At 34.0% G+C, this 16,599-nt stretch overlaps 1 long non-coding RNA gene across 4 annotated transcripts in view; it reads left to right on the top strand.

Moving 5' to 3' along the window:
* The window catches only part of LOC101093984, a 364,880-nt gene that overhangs the window by 232,829 nt on the left and 115,452 nt on the right, over positions 1-16,599 (top strand). The window lies entirely within an intron of this gene.

Genomic DNA, 16,599 nt, shown 5'->3' with positions numbered 1-16,599 from the left:
AGTTACTTATGCATTCGTTAATATTTCCATTCAGTAGAAATTAGTTGACTCAGCTAGGAATCTAAAAATGTGTTTGCTAGCAAAGAAAGAAGGCAGTTGGCAGACATTCATAGTCCAATTATTGTTTGACTTAAACACTCTAGTTGCCAACTACAAGAGAAACTGGAAGAAAAATAGCAAGAATAGGCTTAAAATTCATTTGTTGATTTGATGGAAAAGCACAACACAGTTTCACTACATTAGTTGCTTTTCATGTTTTCTTTCACTAGACAATTTTTTTTCCAGTCTTGAAGATTTGGAAATGATGTCTTGGTACACAGTTACAATTTAAATCATGTAGCCATTTGTTGTTTTCATTTAAGAGAAACAAATTCCCAATTGAAATAGAAGGGAAACAGAAGTTCCTGCAACATCTCTTTATTTATCATTGAAAAGAAACAAATGTTTGGCTTTTCCAGGAAATCTAGAGCTACTTTACAGCTAGAAAGGCTGAGGATCATCAAGAATTGGGGAATTGAACATCCAACAAACATCTCTTTGCAAGAAGACTTAGCAAGGGAGGTAAAAGGTGCATACTTTCAATTCTGAGAATTTTAATTGTACATTTTAACCTTTAGAATTGTTCGCAGAACAGAATACAAAGAGTCCAAACATCACATTCTGTCTTAGTCAATGCTGTTTCTCTCTATTCTTAAAGTGCAATGGCTCAACCTCCCACTGATTCTATGTGATAACTGCAAGCAAGGTGCTTAAAAAGTGCTTTTCCCTTAATTTTTATGGAGGTTTAAACCACAGGATCTATTCAACTGAGAGTAAGCGACATCTCTTTTGCAAAGGATCCAAATGTTCCCAGTGTGTTAACAAAAAACAAAACAAAAACCTTTAAAAGCTGTCTTAATGTCTGATCCGAATGAGGTCTCCTTAACTTACTAATGCAAACACAGTTTAGTCCTCCCCGTTTCAGGAATTGGGAGTTTTTCTGTGGCTGGTGGGATGGACTGTGACAAAGTGTTGCAGATTTACAAAATATGTTCTAAAAGCCACATATGTCCCCCTTATGACCTTTACTGCAATCCTAGTACTATGGTCGGAAACTATTTTTTAAAAGTTATCAGTATATTTCTTAGCGTGCTCTTTCTAAGGCTTGCTTTAGAATCAGAGTGTTTGTTAAAAATGGAGATATGATCCCCTACCAACTTAATCTATGTTTTGATGTATGAGTCTAGGAAGCTGGCTTTAAAAAAAGTCACCCATGGGGCGCCTGGTTGGCGCAGTCGGTTAAGCTTCCGACTTCAGCCAGGTCACAATCTCACGGTCCGTGAGTTCGAGCCCCGCGTCAGGCTCTGGGCTGATGGCTCGGAGCCTGGAGCCTGTTTCCGATTCTGTGTCTCCCTCTCTCTCTGCCCCTCCCCCGTTCATGCTCTGTCTCTCTCTGTCCCAAAAATAAATAAAAACGTTGAAAAAAAAATTTTAAAAGTCACCCAAGTGAATCGTGTGCATTCTGAAATTTTAAAAACTATTTTTCAAATTTATATCACATCTATGCTTGCTTTAACTGTCTAATCATCAGATATCTATAAGTTACTGGCCAAATAAGCTAAATAATTTCATAATAAGATGAAATTAAAAATGATGCTAAAAAAATCTTCATTTAAGAATTTTCTACAGGGAGTGATATGGACTCAGCTTCCATTTTCAAATCTGCTCTAAGACTTTAGGTAAAGTTACTTCACCCCTTTAAGTGCCAGTTTATGGCTGTTATAAAGATTACAGAGATAATATATGCAGAGCACTTGGCACTAGTCAAAGTGAAGTTAGACAATAAAAAGACTCAGTGCCATTTATTGAGTATTTAATACATGCCAGGCTCTCTTTTAGGTGCTTTGTATGTACCAACTCTTTCAAATCTCACAGCAAACCTGTAAGAGATAGTTTTTTATCTGCATTTTATAGATAAGCAAACTGAGGCAAATGTGGGATTCTAAAACTCTCTTTTTTAAAGTTTATTAATGTTTTTTGAAGAAAAGAGGGAGAGTGCAAGTCGGGGAGGGCAGAGAGAAAGAGAGGGAGAGAGAGAATCCAAAGCAGGTGCCATGCTGTCAGCACAGAGCCCAACATGGGGCTTCATCTCAGGAACCATGAGATTATGACCTGAGCTGAAATCAAGAGTCAGATACTTAACCAACTGAGCCACCCCCTCATCCATAAAAATCATTTATTCTAAACTACTGAGCTGATAAGTGGACGACCCTAAAAGTAGGGCTCCAATCCAAGTAATGTTCTTGAGAAACATAATTAATACTGGTAGGGCCTGCAGAAGTGATACAGGGAAACAAAGATAGTATAAAAAATTCACTATTAGCCAGCTAACACTGTGGGCAACTTGACTTAATATAATGAGAAAATTGATAAACAGTGTAAATGCCACACCAAGGAAGTATCACAGCCAGCAGACAAGGTAGCTGGAACAATTTTAGAGCAATGCTAGTCATTTAGGTGCTAGCTAAATGCTAGCATTTAGAGCAATGCTAAGTCATTAGGTGAGGGATGCTCAGGTCGATTTTAATTCCTGGGCCAATCACATGTGGACAGTCTTTCTTTGCATTGACGAAAAAAGAAAAAGAAACTTCAGTTACACAAATGTAAATTCTGGCAGTAGGATTATAACAGAAGCAGACAGAAAGTTCCCAGGAATATGAGTTGGACACAAAGAACCTTTGCTACAGTGGCCCAACTGGAATTTTCTCTCTACCTCAGTAGTATAAAACCATATCTAGTATAGTCTATTGTATCTCTATATTTTAACAGAATCCCAACACAAACATAGCTCTAATAATTTTAGTACAGTTCATACGTCTTAACTAATTTTTTTGGCTCTTGGCAGCCATTTTGCCTCTGATATGACAAATTTGTTTTATTTATTAACATTCATTGCTAGATGACTGAGTGAATCAACATGCATAATAAATGGGCTCTGAACTCAAGGAGTATATATTGTAAAAGAAGTGTTAGTTGGTTCACAGATACACCATGCACACCTAATTCACATAACTTGAGTAATTATGTATAGAGTTAGCAACCATAATGTTTTTTAGTTGAAGTTTTAAGTCAGAACTTAAAGCACTCAGTCTACATGTAATTATTGGACACCTTGTAAGCCATTTCTGGTTTAAGCACTAAGAGTAAAATTAAAAAGTATGATGATAAGGCTCACATCTCATACAGTGAGAGAAAGGAAGAAGTACACACACACACACACACACACACACGCACACACAAAGATAATTTAATGGAGGGCTGAGTAATATGAAAAATACAGGTGTGCCCTGGTGGCCCAGTTGGTTAAGTATCCGATTCTTGATCTCAGCTCAGGTCTTGGTCTCAGGATCATGAGTTCAAGATCCAAGTGGGCTTCAGACCCAGCGTGGAGCCTACTTAAACACACACACACACACACACACACACACACACACACACACAAAATTGAGAATCATTGCATACCAATGGCTACTTTAGATCTGATGGTTAAGAAAAACCTACAAAGCCATTAATGGAAAGAGTGATGAGAAGTAAGCAGCCTTGCAAGTCACTAGTGAAATCTAGAACTCAGGAAAATGATCAAGATAGAAATACAGAGTCATGGAAACCTAAATTGAAGTCAGGAGAGAAGGGACTAATAAGAGAAAAATTAGTGAAAGCTTCCACGTATTCAGAAACTACTGTATGCCAGAACACTTACGTCTATCATTTGTTAGTTCCTCAGTAGTTTTGGAAGGTGATGTGTCCATTCTTTATAAATATGAAAATGAAGATATAACCCTATAATGATAAAGTAAAGTTGAGCAAAGATCACACATAACCAATGGTGACAAAATCTGAACCCAGATCTGTCAAAGTTGAAATTCCTTTACTTGTTCAGTGGTTTTTAAGGCTGGATGAACAGAGGAATCCTTTGGGAATACCATGACTTAACCCTGGAAGATACTGAATTAATCGGTCTGGGTCAGTTTAGGCATCGGCATTAACTCCCAGTTATTCTAATGTAAAGCAGAGTGGGGGTTCATTTCCAGCATCTCATTTCAAAGCAAGTAAAGGAGACTAGGGATTGGCATTCTGGTAGGCATGTTGTGCATGCCACTTCATTTAATTCTCAAGTAATTCTGCAAAGTATTATTAAGTGCACTTTAAAACGGCCAAACATGGTTAGGCTTAGAAACTTTAAGCATATGCTAGGAAGTGGCAGAGCCTGGTTGCTGACAGTCTACTTAAGTAAAAGTCATATTCACAAGCCTGTTGGTATTCATCTTTATTAATGAACATTTGTGAATATTCTCATTTAGAGACAGACATCTAGAAGGACCCCATGGACTTTACAAAACACAGATATGGCCTGTCTTGGTCAAATTAGTGTGACCACCATATCCTACTTATTCTGCGAGGATTAAAGAATGCATCATGTATTATCACTCCATAATTTACAAATCGATTTTAATTCATCAAGATAAGGGGTTTACTACATTGTATATTACCCAACAGATTTTAGCATCCTGCTTTACACATTCCAAACTACGTTAAATGCCTGCCTACTAAAGCTGACCCTCTGTTTCTCCTCTTAGAGCCTAAAAAAGAGATTTCCACTTCAGACAATGTTGAGCTAAGTGTTTTGGATGACTCTTCCACTGAGAAAGACTGGATAAATAGCTTGGGGGATGCAGGGCTGTTTCAAAATTTTAGAGTGCTAATAAAGGCACTCTAAAAAATGTCAACAGAGACTATAAAGCATGTGGGTTCTCTGCTTTTCTGTTAGGGTCACCTGCCAATTTTAGGATTAGCAGACTTTTTCTGTAAAGGATTAAATAGCAAATATTTAGATTCTGTGGCCCTTCGGGTCTCTGTTATACTTTTCAACTCTGCTGATATTGTTTGTGAAAAAGCAATCATAGACACTATGTAAATGAATGGGTATGACTGTGTACCAATAAAATCTTATTTACAAAAACAAGCAGCATGTCAGATATTTCTTCTGTTTTAGGAGAAGAAAATTTAGTTTGCCAACTTCTGATCTAGGTGGAGGAAAGAGTTTCAGAAGCCAATAAAGGTTGGGAGGTCAGGGTTAGCTGGTAAGCACGTAAGAATTTCAGTTGAAACCTGAAAGTATGAACTGGAAATATCTGATCCTCAGAAGATCTGAAAAACAGTTTAAAAATTTTACAGTCCTGAATAATATTGCTAAATTGCCAATGATGTTGTTGAAATACTATACCCTAACCTTCTGTATATAGTAATATAAATCCTCTCTTTAAGAAGATGTAAATACCCAGAGTTTTAAATTATGTATGTATTTTTTTATATATGATATATTAAAAATCAATGGAAAAGGACCAGGTACACTGGAGACAAGTTTATTTGATCAAAAACAAGAGAATGTATCTGTAAAAAGGAGTTACTAGAAATAACTAAATGTAAAATGCTCAAGAAAGAAAAGACAAATTTGAGAATGTTAGTAGGTAATTAGAAAATTTACAGAAGGACAAACAGGGAATTTTATAATTGAAAAACAAAATTCCACAATTCTGTTTCACAGTAAATTAGATCTTGCTGTATGTAGATAAAATAGAAAAGAATATAACTCAGAAGTAATTAGAATAGTGTACAAAGATGAAAAAGTTTAAGAATATGGAAAAGAGGGTTAGGGGTCTACAGACTACTATGAGACTATCTGACATTTATGTCATAGGAGTCTCAGAAGGGGAAAAGAAAGAAAATAGGGACATGTAAAAATACATTTGACAAAATAAGGATTAAGTTTTTCACAAAATTGATGAAAGAATGCTAGAGATTTAAGAATCTCAGCAAATCTTAAGAAGCAAAAATATAAGAAAAAGCACACTAAGGCACAAAATAATTAAAACTGCCAAAACCAAATACAAAGGGACATTTTTAAAGTAGTGGGCTAGTTAGGGTGGGGTGGGGATAGCATTTACTTTCAAAGGGGCAGCATATAAAACAGCAGCTGACACCCCAAAAGAAATATTGAATGCCAGAAGACAAAAGAATTGTATTTTCAAAGTGCTGAAAAAACTATCTGCCAGCTTAAAATCCTATACATGGGAAATAACCATTGAAAAGTGAGACAAAGATATTTTAAGGAAACACAAATTATCTCCAGTTTGTTATCCTAGATCTGCACCCAAAATAATACTAACGAGTGATCCTCAGGAAGAAGACAAAGAATTCCATTGTGAAAATTCACTAATGCAGGATAATTTAGAGAACATTTACTTACAATATCAGAATATATCTTTTTTCTCCCAATAATCATGGAACAATTACAATACAACTGATCAAACATAAAGTAAGTGTCAACATATTTCAAAAAATCAAAATCATATATTGTATTTCTCTGATGTAAAATAAGCTGAAGTTAAATTTATAAAAACATCACTGGAAAGTCCAAATTTGTGGAAATTTAGAAATGCACTTCTAAATAACCTTTGGATAGAAGAAATAATAAGCAAAATTAGGAAATATTGAAATGATTAATAATGAAAATAATGCATATGGAAATTGGCAATATACATGTAGCCTGTGCCTAGAAAAAAAGCATAACTTTTTGTTTTTAATGTTTATTTATTTTTGAGACAGAGAGACAGAACATGAGCTGGGGAGGGGAGGAGAGAGAGAGACACACACAGAATCTGAAGCAGGCTCCAGGCTCAGAGCCTGATGCAAGGCTCGAACACACAAACAATGAGATCATGACCTGAGCTGAAGTCAGATGCCTAACCGACTGAGCCACCCAAGCGCCCCCAAAGCTTAACTTTCAATACAATTATTAAAAATAATAAAGGCAAAGAAAATCAATCCTCTAAGTGTTCATCATAAAAACTTAAAAAAAGAAGAGATTTTGTATAAAATATAGGATAATATAAATAAAAACAGAAGAAATGTATGAAAAGGAAACAAATAACAAGAATGAACTAGCCCAAAAGTTGGTTCTCTTAGTAGTATAATACCAGTGGATTAATCTGGGATTGATAACGTAAAAACACTCTAATGCAGTATCAGGAAAGGAAGAACTTCACCATGGAACTCATAGATATTTAAAAAAATGATCTTAAATATCATGCAGTAAATTAGAAGTTTAGATGCTTTATGTATATGATCACAAATTTGAATCAAGAATGAACAGAAAATTGAAAAGTTTCATAAATGTTAAAGAAATAAAGCATATTTAAAATTTCCTGCAAAGAAAATTCCAACCTCAGCCCCAAACTTACTGGTGCGTACTACCAAATAGTAAAGGAAGAAGTAACATCTATCCTTGAGAAAAATTTTTAGAGGTTTTAGAGAGAGCAGTAAAAGAAGAAACATTTTGCAATGTATATTACAAAGCCAGAATAAATTTGTAACCCAAATCTGACAAGGACATTATAGGAAAGAAAAAAAAAGATAAATGCTCCTTATGAACATAGATACAAAAGTATGAAGCAATACAACAAATTCAATAAACCTGAGTTCACTGAACTGAACCTTCCTACAGAACAGGAATTTGCTTCATAAGGAATTTTTATTCATCTATTATAATGTCATTTTAACATTCGAAAAACATCACCATGATATACCATATTAAAAGAATAAATAAAAATCATTCAATTCAACAGATGTAGGAATAGCATCTGATAAAATGAAATATGCTTATTAAAAAAGGAATACTTGTATAAAATTTCTTAGCAATCTTAGCAGAATAGCACAACTAGTGAACTTCCTTAATCTGAAAAACATTTAACAAAAACCATATCTGATGTGATACTTAATCATGACATATAGTTGGTGCTAAATAATATCCTCCTTGCTTCCCCTAACACTTATAATAAATGAATCTCTGTATGTTGGACATGCATTACTTAATTTAATCATGTCAGCATCCGCAGTAGCCAGTTTCTGAAGTTTTAGCAGCAAATACAGTATAATTATACCATTAAACTAATAAAAGATTTAGAATGTTTACCTTCTCATTTCTCTTCCCTTAGACTATTTTAACACCTAACCCACTGAAAAATTAAGAATTAAGAGTAGCCAATGTAAACAGCGAGAAAAACAAACAAAGACAGCAGTGATCCCTACCTTTTATTAGATTGCAAGCCATTTGGAGCAGCTCATATTTCAGTTTGCCAATGGAGTGGGTCTTTACCAGAATGATTGTTAGCGTACTCTTCAGTCAAATTTTCTGAAAATGCTCGTTTTTCTGATGAATAGTAAACATTCCAAGGAAATCACAGAACCATTTTCAGCTAAAACCATTCAGCTCTGGAGGTTTGGCTGGACAAAGCTTCCAGAAGAGTTTGCTATAGCTCTTATCTTTATTTGCTTTGACTCTAAATTAATCTCTGTCATTGTATAGTTTGCTTGATTTACAGTCATTATGAAAGGTTGAAATAAGGCAAATGTTTGCTTGAGGGACATTATTGCTTCAATTTGAAAGGAATTCACTCCTAACAACTCTGCTTCATGGCATAGAAACAGTCTAATCACATAAATTCAAGTAGAAGAGCTTTAAAATATGGCCATTTCTGCTCCCTGGCCTTAAGTAAATGTTTTTGAGTAATGTCTTTGCCTTATTTGTTTTGTATTCCTTTCTGCTTTAAGGTGCTTTGGGCAGCTTTAGCTGATGGTTGCTTATTTCAAAATAGGTTTCTCTGAGTTTCTTTTATTATTATGCTATTTTTCTGAAACAAATGTAGCCTTCTATTTTATTTGAATATCATTATCAACATTCTTTTTGTTGCAATAGAAAGTTACTGAGGAATATATCATCATATTTAAAAGATGTTAAAATCACATACGTAAGTTCCTGGTACAGAATGTTTTGTCATGATTAACAAACAAGCAAATTGATCAATCAATTCATTCATTTTGAGACCAGTTCTTTTCAGTATAGAAAAAATAACCATCTGTTCCACATATCCCTCTATTTTGCCTTTGATAGCAATTGGTAAAACCAGAAGCATAGACAACTCTTAGGTATCCCTTTTTCTGTGTTGTTATTTTTATTTTCTTTAATTTTTATTCATTTATCTTGAGAGAGAGAGAGAGAGAGAGAGAGAGAGAGAGAGAATCCCAAGCAAGCTCCATGCTGTCAGCACAGAGCCTGACACAGGGCTCAAACTCACGAATGTGAGATCATGACCTGAGCTGAAATCAAGAGTCAGACACTTAACCAACTGAGCCACCCAGGCTCACCAAGTATTTTAAAATTTTTCATTCTTTTTTATTATTTTTCCACATTTTCTTTAACCCATCTCCACTGCAATGTTCTTTAACATTCCTTCCATTCAGCAGGTAGTGGAAGCAGAAAGAAATGAAGCTTGGAGTTAGTAATTTGAGACTTTACTGCATCTTCCATTAGCCACAATTCACTGAACAAATTGGCCTCTCTGGTAGACTACTTAAGTAAATAAATAAAAGTTTCCTTGGCTTGCTTGCAGGATCTCTACTTTTCCAGCATTTATGATACATTGTTGTAACTAACTTTCCTAACCGCATGTATTTTAATTTATAAAGATTATTCTAGTATCTCCAGATACCCAGTACCAGTTAAGAATGGAGTTCTTGCAGATAATTTAACAGAGAAGATAAGTGAAATTTATGATTTATGAGGGAAATAACTACATGAATATTTTGCATGGGTAGCAGGAAAATGTAGATTCCAGTGGAATGAAATTGCATTTGTTAACCTAGCTTCAGGGACATTGTGGTACTGCCCCAACTTTATTTCTGTGTGAGTTCCTTTCTGCCATTACAGCAGCCAGCCCCAAAAGAGAGTTTGCTTTCTCAGGTCCCCAACCTGGAACTGTCCTCTGGGTGTTTATAACCTTCAAGGTAATACGATTTGCAAATCCATCACACCAATTCCTCTTGGGGGAGAGTTAGTAGAAGCCTTCAGTGCTGTATGTGGGTATCTTCAATAACTTCATATTTTTGAGTGTTTATTCTTAGGATGTCTATATCCTTTGAAACCAACACCTGCAGTTGCCATACACTTCAGAGGACTAACTTTAGACTCACTTTGCTGGAAAAGCAGTGACTGAGAGTTTATGCCCACACCCACCCTCTCCTGTGCCCCGTTCAGCTAATCTAGTATTCACTCCTCCACAGGTGTTGATCAGGAACAAGAACACTCCCTCTAAAATGTCCTGAATAGAATCTCAATCTCTGAGTGTGATACCTGGAGAATTCTGCCTATTATGATTTGCAAACAGGATGCAACCTGTGGAGAAGGGTATGAGTCAAACTCTCAGTAAAAGCCCAATTGAATCGCCATCATCTGAGATGGGGCAAATGGTGGGTGTAGCAACTTGGAGCAAAGGGCCAGAAGTGAAATTTTGGACATAGTATGTTTTGAGATACCTATCTATTAAACATTCAGGTGGAAGGACAAAGTAGGCAAATGGTTCTGTAAGTCTGGATTCAAAAGAGATTAGGGTGAATACATAAATTTTGCATCAGTAGATTGATGTTTTTAAAGTTATTATTATTTTTGGCATTGGAGAGAGTATTATTTGCATGATCTTACATTAAAGAAAGATAGGATCTGTACTGGCTTTTAGAATTTATTGAAAACCTCTTTATCAAATATAAAATATCTTTAAAATAAATATAAAATAAAATATATTTAATATTCTTTTAAAGTTTTGTGTGTGGTTGAAACTTGTGGAGTTCTACATATACTGTAAATTTATCAATGATATTATTTGTTAAATGCACAAATGCATATAAATACATGTATATGTAGATAGAGCATACACCTATATATGTCTAATTAATAAATTATTATACATAGCATATATATGAATTAATTGTAATTAGTAATGTTATTTTATCTTCAGTGACACTGCTTACTTTACTTCAATTTGACCTATTCGTTTTTGAGAGATTTTTTAAAGGCCCTTGTGGATTTTCCTAGTTCTCTTCATACCTTTCTCAACTGTAGCTTTATATATTTGCAAATGTATTGTTAGAGGCATATGTTTTATGATAATTAGAAGTTTTTGCTTTTTATTTCTTTTACTAATGCATGTATTTTCTTTTGTTTCTTATGATACTGTTTGTTTAAATTCTATTTTGTCAACAGTAGCACACATTTGACTTTTAATTGGTATTTGTCTGATATGTTTTTTCCCACTAACTATGTTTGAAATATCTATGCCTCTTTAAGTGTTTCTCCTGGAAATAATAGATGCCTGAGTCCCATGGTTGTTTTTTTTTTAATTTTAAAAGATCAGAATTTAATAGTTTAGCTTAGGCAATGTCTATGTATTTAATTATTGCTAATATTTAAGACTGATTTCCCTCATTGCTCTTATTTTCCGCTTACAGTATTTTTTCTTCTTTTCTCATATCCAATATTAAGATTTTTAGAAGTGCTATGTAACCTATGTTCTTTCTTATAGCAGTTAAGATGTATATTCATGTTTATCTTAATTAAAAAAATAATAGCTGTATCTTTCTATAACAAAACTTCATTGTATGTCATGCTTACATATCCTTTTGCTCTCCCTTTTTCTTCCATCATCTGTTCTTCATCATGTTAATGTTTAAGATTTTAATTCTAGTACATTCTTCTCCTCCTCCTCCTCCTCTTCTTCCACCTCTCTATTCTTCTGTACTAGGATTTCTTCAATAGACAATAATCATATCTACTGCAACACTATTCTGGGCCTAGTTCTCTTCTCAATGAGTATCTTTTCCAAGAGTGTTTGACTATGGATCTTTATGTGATAGATCATTTGGGAGCATGGATATCTGAGAATATTTTTTTTTACATCCACACCTTTGATTGACAATTTGATTGGATATAAAATTCTAGGTTCAAAGTCCTTTTTCTTCAAAACTCTCTTAACCATTATTACATTTTCTTCTTACATTCAATATTGAAGTCTGTTATCAATCTGCTTCTTATTTCTTTATAAATGATAGGCCTTTACAATTTGCTTTTGCACTCTACATTCTTTAGGATTTGATATTTTTACATTTCAATAATATGTACTTAGATATGGATTTTTTCTTTTCTTCTTTTTGTCATAGAATTCAAAATTATAGTTTTAAATTTCAGGTCTTTCATCTTTAATTTGGGAAAATATTTTTACTGTGTTTTTGAATATTTTTTACTTTTTATTTGTATTATTTTACCATCTCCAATGTCAATTACTTTGTATTTTGTCCTTCTTTATCTATCTGTGATATCTCTTAGTATTTTTTTTCATTTTTAATTTTAAAATTAAAGAATATTTTTGTCTTTTCCTATTGCATTTCCTCAATCTTAACTTTCAGCTCAGCAATTGATCTTCAGCTGTCATCATTTTTTTGTTTATTTTATCTATTGAAAATTTATTTTCAATAGATCAATAATTATAATTTGTTTTTTAATATATTTTTATTTCATAGTAATAAATTACTTTGTTATCTAACTATCTATATACATTTTAAATGCTTATATGTAAAACCCTTATCCATTAATTTTAAGAATTCAACTTCAGGTGGTAATAAGGTGATAAATTTATCATGTTTATTTATCATGTTTTTCATTTCTCAGATGGCTGACTATTTATATAATCATGTTTCTCTGAAAGTATTTACTACTGAATCTGGTCATCTTTCCTGGAAATGAGCTAAAAGCCAGATATGTGGCCAGAACAATAGGGAAGGGAGCCAAAGAACCATGGCAGTCTCTGACACTACTCAAGTTCTGGGTCAAATGTGAGATTTCCCCCCCACTTAACTCTTAGCAAAAGCAGCATTGCAAAAGCACTGTTTCCTCAGCTTTTAGGACTTGAAGGAGGAAAAATTGAGGAACCAATGCTCAAGGGCAATCCAAATGGTTCATAAGCATCCATTTTCATAGATTCCTTAACTCAATGGACATTTACACTGTATTGGGTTCTCCCCTCCCCTGTATCAGAATCTGTGCAGAAAAATTCTGTGTGAAGCACCAACATAAGAGAATGAAAAAAGGTAAACTTAAATTATTTCTTTAATCTTACCATTCTTGTGACGCTGTTATCTCCATTCCCATCCATAACTCTAGTTCAAGATAGCATTAAGTCTACCCAAGTGTTCCTAAAAATATTATCTTTGTGTGTTCATTTCTGGCTTATTCCTGAAATACATGTTGCCCTTCTCTGAAGTGTCTCTGTGGTTGGTTTTAGGGAAAGCTAGTATGATGTTAGTTTGCCCCCAGGATAGGAATCAGAGCACTTTATTTTTTACTACATCTCTTAATTTCTATCCATCTTTAACATCTTTAACATTCTATTTTTAATTTCTATCCATCTTTAACATTTTATTATCTTCTCCTTCTTAATACAACTCCGAATGGTTTTGCTATGAACTCTTATATATAACATTGCTTTTGCAGTTCTAATTTTTAAAATATCTTAAACATGTTTTCAAAGTAGAGGTCAGATTTAAATATTCTGAATATTGTAAAGTTTCAAGTAACAATAAACATTATTTTTGTTCAGTTACCCAAACAATATTCTTTTGTACCCTTTAAGGTGCTCAGCATTGTGAATAATTGATGTACATTACAAAATAGAAATAGAAGATATTCCTTTCCCTTGAGAAATGCATGATAAAATTAAGAAGTAAAAAAGTATTATGTAAGTGAATTAGAGTATTATATAACACATAATGGTATTAACAGTAATAGTTTTCCTATAAAATATTGCAATTCATCTATACACATGACTCTTATTTCCTACAGAATTAGAGTTCCCACATGTAACAAATTATGGAATATATTTTATAATATAAATTCCTATTTAACAAATAAATGTTCAGTGAATGAGATTTCAGGATTTAAGATAAGAAAATATCAATGAGGGCTGCAGTAATGAAAGTAAGTCATACAAATGTCAATTTCTGGGATTGGTCTTGAAGAATCATGAAGGTTTGCTCAGGCAACGGGAGTGACAAAGGTTAATATATAATAAGTAATATTTACATGATGAATACATGAGTATTAATAGGCAGAGGACAATGGCAAGAGAAATCAAGTGCAATTTTGATGGCATCATTGGAACTGAGGTTTAATAGAGAAGATCAGGTCATGCAATAGAGACTTAAGGAAGTCTCTAACATTATTCTGTGATGTTTCTCAGACACTGTACTAGATGATTTCTAGAAGCATTCTTCTCAGTTCAGTCTTCCAAATTATGCCTATCAACTTCATGTTTCAGATGAAGGAACTGAAGCTCAGGAAAAAAAGAGACAAACTCAAAATTACACAGAGTAAATGTGAACTTCCTATATTAGGTGGAGAAATTGTGAATCAGAGAATCAGGATCTTAATACCACACAAGAAAAGTATGTTCAGTAGGATTGTGGTTCCATGAATGACCCTATTCCTCTGTTGATTGGGAAACTGGAGAACTTTGGACTGAGTATAATAGCATATATGAGTTAATTTCTTATTACTACAAACAATGGGAGCATGATGAAAATAATGGTGGCTGCAAAGAGTTAGTAAAATAATAACATTTAAGAGAGTAAATGTACTTACTACTATGCTAGGGCCTGACTAAACATGCTGGGTGCACTGTCAAACAATGAGTGAGGCATTAGTATCCCAGTCTTACAGATAAAGTCAAGTTTTGGTGGAAATTGTGAAAATTGGTCAAAGCCACGTCTCTGGTACACAGTGGAAAGTGCAGGCTCATCTTAATCTGCAAGTTTTGACACTGAAAATTAAAAAAAATAAAGGAAACCTACTGTAACACTAGTGAAAGCACAATGAAGTGTGAGTTTCTCTGAAGATTCTAAAGGACTTTGAGTCGCAATTTAGGACATTAATGAGACAGATGAGTCACTTGAAACTAAAACTATTCTGAACCTAATCTAGTCTTCCTTTAATGATTCAGAAAGCATTTCGGGAGTTTCATTATCAACACAAATTATCATTATACTAGTTTTTCAGAAATGTGGGGTGATAAGAATATTCAACAACATCACATAACATGGGGATGATCCAGTTCATGAATAGCTAATTTTATTAGATTATGTGGTTATATAAATCTCAAAATATCCTTATAGAAAGAACAAAAATTCTCATCTGATTTTAAAAGAGGGTGAAAATTGATTAAGAGTCTTGTCCAAGTTGCCATGAAAAGTTATAGAACCAAAAGTAAAATCCACTAAGACCAGAAAAGAAACTGATTTCAGTTTTATTCTTTAATAATCAAAACACAGTGACCACAGTAGAGTTTCCTCAAAGGTGGTTATCTAATTCAAACACAAAGGTTTTCTTTTAAGAAAAATTTTTTAGCGTTTATTCATTTTTGAGAGCCAGAGCCAGAGCATAAGTGGTGGATGGGCAGAGAGAGAGGGAGACACAGAATCTGAAACAGGCTCAATCAAGGCTCTGAGCTGTCAGCACAGAGCCCAACAAGGGGCTCAAATTGTTGAATGGCAAGATCATGAGCTGAGCTGAAGTTGGAGGCTTAACCGACTGAGCCACCCAGACACCCCAAAGATTTCTTTTCTGCGGGGAGATCTCTTATGGGTAGATTAACTTCAAATTTACGTCTGATTAAAATATTCAAAACATAATTGAATACAATATTCAGATTTACCAAGAAATCTAAGTCAGAATTCCACTAAGAATTCTTGTGACCACTTAGTATCACATATTTGTACACATATAAATAATTCTCCACACATTTTGAAACAGGCACCTTGAAATCAGTGCACTATTGGTATTGTCCTGCAATTATTTTAGTTTGAGTTAAGATTCTTGGAAACAACTGTTAACTTTTCTCTATCATTATCTTCTGAATGTCTCTGAGATTTTGTTTAACATCCAGTGAATGAGAGTTTTATCTGCATCAGTAAAACTCAGGCTACATGGTTTTTCCATATTTCTGCTGTTTAAACATGAATTATTTATATCTCCATTACTAAAGTAGATATATTAATAATCTTGGGAAAAATCCCAAAACATTCTGCTTCACTGTATTTGAAATGTTTGTAAATTTGTGCTACTGAAATTATTCACAAAAGTAGTAAAATTACTGGGTTATTTTTAGTGTCTAGAACACATTTTTTAAAAAAATTTTTAATGTTTATTTTTGAGAGAAAGAGAGACAGAGTGTGAGTGGGGAGGGGCAGAGAAAGACGGAGACCCAGAATGCAAAGCAGGCTCCAGGCTCTGAACTGTCAGCATAGAGCCTGTTTTGGGGCTCAGACTCACAAACTATGAGATCATGACCTTAGCCCAAGTGGGTCACTTAACCTACTGAGCCACCCAGAACACATTTTTTTAAAATAGATCCAGCACACACACTTTTAAAATTTGTTTTAAAGTCTATTTATTCTGGGAGAAAGAGAGAGAGAGCAGGAGAGTGAAAGAGAGAGAGAGAGAGAGAGAGAAAATCCCAAGCAGGCTTCACACTGTCATCGCCTAGCCTGATGCTGGGCTGGAACCCAACAACCTCAAGATCATGACCTGAGCCTAAATCAAGAGTTGGACACTTAAGTGACTGAGCCACCCAGGTGCCCCAAGTGACTAGAACATATTAATTTTAAGAATCTCTTATTAAA

This window comes from Felis catus, chromosome A1 (genome assembly GCF_018350175.1).
Source record: "Felis catus isolate Fca126 chromosome A1, F.catus_Fca126_mat1.0, whole genome shotgun sequence".
Taxonomy (NCBI): Eukaryota; Metazoa; Chordata; class Mammalia; order Carnivora; family Felidae; genus Felis; species Felis catus.
Note: the sequence above shows the minus strand (reverse complement) of the source record. Positions and strands in the feature narration are given on the sequence as shown.